Genomic DNA, 6,000 nt, shown 5'->3' with positions numbered 1-6,000 from the left:
GTAGGACCATCCAACATAATGGTGATGGGACGTATGATATCTCGTTCACTTTGTTGAGCCATAATGAAGAAAATGACCAAAAAGTGATATTTAGATACCTCAAATGCAGAAACGGAGTCCAAAATCAGAATCTACGCGAAAAACTGAGCAAGACAGGTCCTGTTGAAAAATTTTGACTTGGTCAACGGTCAACGGTCAAAGTCAACGGTCAAAGTCAAAGTCAATGGTCAAGTCTGGTCCAGTCAACGGCTGACGTGGCAGGGTGACGTCACACTAGGGCTGACGTGGCAGCAGCGAAACGGAGCTGGCGCGTGTGGCGCGTGTAGGCGCGTGGGCCGCGTGGACGAAGTCTGATCTGGCGCGTGGGGGCGCGTGAGAGAGAGGGACGGCGCGTGATGGCGCGTGAGAGTTAGGGACGGCGCGTGGCGGCGCGTGACGGCGCGTGGAAGCGTGCTCGTGAGGCAGAAACTTCGGGCGGCGCGTGAGGGCGCGTGTGAAGTGTTTTCTGGCCGTTCTTTGTTGGGTTTTGCTCGGGATTGTCTGTTCTGTCACTCAATGCCTTTGCTTTGACAGTTTGATGAGCAGAACAATGAGATCCGAGATTTGCTGGGACTGTGGGCGTGACGGCGGTGACTCGCTTCTGACAGTGGCTACTGGATGAAGGCGAGGGCAGCGGAAGAACGCCGGAGATGTCCACAGGAACCAGGAAGTCAGAGGATTGGCTCTGATACCATGTTAAGAATATAAAGTGTGAGAAAGACTGAATAGTCTGTATATTAATGTGTGTGAAACAATGTACAATAGAGAGCCTTATATAGGCTAGATATGTGTGCAGTACAAGTAAAAGGAGTAAACTACAAGTACAGTATACTGGGCTAAGCCCAATGGGCTAAACTAGTCTAAGCTATACACTAACAACCTCAATGTGATAACCAGCAGATTTCTGCCATCTTCCCAGAAAAAGAACTTGGAGTGATTTCATCTTCGATAACCAGTCCACCACTTTTACATCTTTACTCTTCTTCTTCGCTAAAATATTCAGCTGGGTATCGGGAGAATGCTCATTAACATTGAATAATGTAACAAGTTTTTCTGGATCTAAATTTTGACTTTGATCCTCTCCCTCTTGTGAAGGACTTTCGCCTACCAAAGATTTTTCCTCGCGTTTTACCAAAAATGCCTTGGTAGCGAGTGCGCTATACTTCACCGCGTTCCCATTAGAATCACCATCAGACTTCTTTTTCTTGAAAATCATAATCATAGCAGAACGCACAAGAGGATCCATTTTGTAGCTTCTAACTTCCTGTTTTCTCTTTCTCATAGCAGGCTCTATAAAGCCCATCTCTTGTAATTTCTCAAGAATTTTGTCAACAATCTCCTCAGGCGTCTCCTCGTCTGTTTTTGAATCTGATACACTTAAAAAGCCCTCTCCGAGGCCCCAGTAAGTCAAAAGCCTCCTCTTCACCACTGCATGTTCGGTGAGCACAGCAAAGCATGACAAAAAAAACTTCTCTTCTCCTCCAAGGCCTTCAAAAATATTTTCAATTTCTTTATAAAATGAGCTATCTTTGAAGCTTTCACTCTTGTGTAGCTTAGGCAACTGCTGGACTGAACCACCCACAGTAGACCCGCCGCTTGTCTGTGACTGAGCCGTTGGACTTGTCCAGGACAGTTTACGGAGTGATGGAATCTGGTACTTTAACTTCATGAGATTCTTGTTGATGTCGCTGAATAATGGAGCATTAGTTTTACCGGTTGTTTCCTTTTCTTCACTCTCAAGTAAGTTTTTGAGGTTGCCTAGACAATTTTTTAGTTGTTTAGCGAGCTCGCTTTCTTCTAACTTCTGAAGCTGAATGAAGGAATCTTTAATTTGATTGAGATTGTTCTGTATCTTCTCGAGTATATCGTCAATCTTGCTATCTTCTTTTCTTCCCTCGCTGCTGTTATTTCCCTCTGATTTGGTCGCCGCCTTTGGACTACTATTGCCACTGGTGGCAGTAGCGGTGATGACGGCCGTAGTTTCAAGAGAGGGCTCGGATTGGGGGATGGGGTGATGCTCAAGAGAAGGCTTTGATTCGAGGACGGAGTGATGCTCGAGAGAAGGCTTTGATTTGAGCATGGGGCGACTAACAATCAAACTTTCTATGATATGAACAATTTCCGTGAAGGGCAAGGTTTTTCCTGGATTTGTTTGTTTATCGTTAGAGGAATCCATGGTTGGATTGATGGCCAAGAACGTTTTAGAAATTTCAAGGGTGAGAAGGAAAAGTGTGGCCAAGCAACTTGTTTTGTTTGACTATTTAACACATATTGAGCTCTCCTTATGCAAGATTATATATATAGAGTTTCAATAAAAAAGTGTTTCATTTATACTGTTGTCTTTAGAGAATTGAAAGAATTTGAAACAAAGATAAACAACTTTAAATTTTTTAAGAATTTTCTCCATAAAAAATTTATAGAACTGAAAAGATACGGTGTTTGAAAGAAATAGATGATAAAAAATTATTGTATTCCTCATTTGTAAAAATACTATAACACTAAACCATTTAAAGAAAAAGATCTACAAAATTAGGTAGATCTATAATTTAGAGTTAAAAAAAAAAAAAAAAAAAAAAAAAAAAAAAAAAAAAAAAACTTTGACAGTTTTAAAAAATTAGTACATATTTGTTTTTGATAGATATATGAGAAAAGGAAACCCATAATTTCTACTCAATGATTATCTATTGTAACTTATTAATAGTTCTGGACACAAATTAATTAACTTCAAGTGAGATTTAATCTCGGATCCGTTTTTTAACAATGAAAGACTAATAGTTAAACAAATTAGAATTCACAAAACTAATTCAGATTGAACGAACCGCAGACAGCTCATTAGATTTGACCAGATGATATACTTAAATGATGTAATTAATGATAGAACCAGTTATGTCATTCGTCCAACCAACCTACTCATGTATAATTATGGTTTCAATAGAGAAATTTATGTCATTAGGGTTTTTTTTTTTTTTCATTTATAAAGAAGAAAAGAAAAGAATTAGAAAAGAGAATTTGAATGATATTGGAAGCATGTATAATTAATTACAAGTGAGAGGAAAAAAATTGTAGTAAGGAGATATTACCAGTACTATATGTTTTATTTAATTGAGACATTCAATGTTTAAATTCAATCTCAACTATCAAATTAATATATATATGTTTTCTCAAAAAAAAAAAATTAGGACAAACAAAAAAAAAGGCGGTAATATCTAAACAAATTCCTAGAAAAACAATCAATCCGAATCTCGTTTGTAGTCTTGTCAAATAGGTCAAGATTAATATTCCAAGTTGTTGAGAATATAAAATATGATATTAGCTGGCACGATAATCTGGTCATGATGATTAGTTAATGAAAATATAACATATGCCATTTGATTCAAAATTTTAAACTTATGAATATGGTCCAATTATGTTATATTAGTCACTCAATATTGTCTTTAGCATCTAATGTGAAATATTCATGGTTTTAAAAACCGGTACGATGAAAGAACCGGAAAAGAGACTGATTAACGGTTTTCTGGTCGGACCGGGGTTCGACCAATGGTCGAACCGATGACGTCATAAATAATTTAATTAATAATTATAAAAATAAATAAATAATTTTATAACTAATCATTTTAACTAAAAAATTAAACAATAGTAAAACATTAAACTTTGGCTTATCAACTTTTAAACACCATTGAACACAATTCAACCAAAAAAAAAAAAAAAACATATACAAACACTCATAGCCTACAAGTCTACTATAAAATATTTTAGTTATTTTTTAACCTTTCAAATAACAAAAAATAAATGCACCATGAGTAACAATATCATTGCCCATTTGATATTTTTTCCCCTCCACACATTCTTGATTCTACATATCCCAAGATTCCCAACAACCACACATTTTGAAATTACATCCACACGTTTTGGTCCAACAAACAACAATAGTACCCACCTCACTTTTTGCTTTTTGCTTTTCATCTCTTTCTTCAATACTCTCTCTCTCTCTCTGGCGTGAATAAGTGCAGTGCAAGATGCAAGAGCAGCAAAAAATAAGCCTCAGCTGAAGCAGACAGGAAAGACGCAAGGCAAGAGCAGCAAAAAATAAGCCAAAATAAGCCTCAGCTGAAGCAGACAAGCAAGATGCAAGAGCAGCAAAAAATAAGCCTCAACTGAAGCAGCCAGATCATTACAAATCTGCTTATCTTTGGGCTTCTTTGATTCTTTCTCAACATAATATAATAAATCTGATTTTTTTTTTATTTTCTTTTGAGCAAAAGGTAAGTAAAGTAAATATGATATTTTTGGTTTACTGTAAGTGTCTTAGGCTTCACCACTTCATACTTGAGAGAGCATTTTCAAAATCAAAATCTCTCTTCTTAAATCTGAAATAACATCTCTCTTTTTAATTTTAAAATTTTTTTTTTTGGGTTAACAGCTGAAGTATTTAGGTAGAAATGCTAAAACCGGTTTAACTGCACCGGTTTCCGGTTATACCGATTGAACCGGCGGTTTTCACTGTTCATCCGGTTTTTCTTTTATTTCCGGTTTTAACTAGTAACCGGACCGGATTAAGATCCGGTTCCCGGTTGAACCGGTTGAACCGGCCGGTTCGGTCCGGTTTTTAAAACATAGGAAATATTACTTTTTAACTAGCTGTATTATTCACATGTGAATATTTCAACAAATTAATAGGCGGCTGTATCGTTGGTGAATTGTAAAGGTAAACGCTAATCTACAACACAAAAGGTTCAAAGGCTACATGCTAATTGGATAGGGATTGGACTGTGTTTTATGCTTTCTGTTCTATATTCTTCTGGCTTTATCTTTTAATTTATTGATTTCCCTAATACTGAGCCCCACTCCTTTTCAATTGCAAGCAATCAAGTATGTGGGCAAAGACTAGATGTCTGGTAAAATATTCTTTACCTGGCATTTGGAGTTCTTGCCTAGCTTTAGGTTCTTGCTCAAGCACAAGAAAAGCGAGCTATTATGCACTTACTTTTTCTTCAATTTGCCACACAAAGTCTCTTTGCGTGTAGGTGAAATATCTGTTGGATCTCAGACTGGGAGTTCGTCACTTGGCATTCATTCATTCTTTCTTTCTTTCTTCGCTTTATCTTCTTCTTTGATTGCTTTGCAATCAATGATTTATCGCTCTTACTTTTTCTTCAATTTGTTAGACAAGTCTCTTATAGTGCCACTCGACAAACTATCTGCCTTTATCTTTGCTCCTTATTACTTTCCTAGATGAAATCTGAAATCTCAACTTTTTTTTTCTTTTTTGGTTCAACTTGCAATGCATATCTCTTTTGTGCGGAAGAGAGATGTCAGCTGGTATTCTTTACTTAGCACTTGAGGCTTGGAATCATTTGTTCAACTAAATCGTAATTTTTATGTTTGCTTTCGAATTTCAATTCTCATGTAAATTTGATTACTTTCAGCTGTTTAGTACAGGGTATATCGCCTTGATTATTCTAAAATAGTTAAGGTACACTACCTCCATTATCGATAATTAACAACCTCACACAAAAGCAACTTGAGAATGAAGTTGTCTATAAAGTATAAACAAGTTGGATTCAGTTTGAGAAAAGCCTTATTTATGTTTCTTTAATTTATTAACAAATTAACAAGACAGGTTCAAGCCCAAGTTTCCCCCTAAACTATAAGGTTTCTTCAATTTAATCCTTTAACCTTTGAGGTTTATATATATTTTGTCAAATTAGTCATTCAATTTGTCAAAATGAGTCGTTATTCTATTCAAATCTATTAGCAAATGAAACATTTCAAAAAAAAAAATTTCATAACACATCCATCTAGATAACTAATATCTTCCACCGATATAAAGATTTAACCATACTAAAATCTCTCCAATATAAATCGAAAACTTATATATATATATATATATATATATATATATATATAATGAAATTTACAAATTACAAATCATACATTTCCAAAAATATGCATTTAAAATTG

Source organism: Quercus robur, chromosome 3 (assembly GCF_932294415.1).
Source record: "Quercus robur chromosome 3, dhQueRobu3.1, whole genome shotgun sequence".
NCBI classification, from domain to species: domain Eukaryota; kingdom Viridiplantae; phylum Streptophyta; class Magnoliopsida; order Fagales; family Fagaceae; genus Quercus; species Quercus robur.
This window is presented reverse-complemented; position numbering follows the sequence as displayed.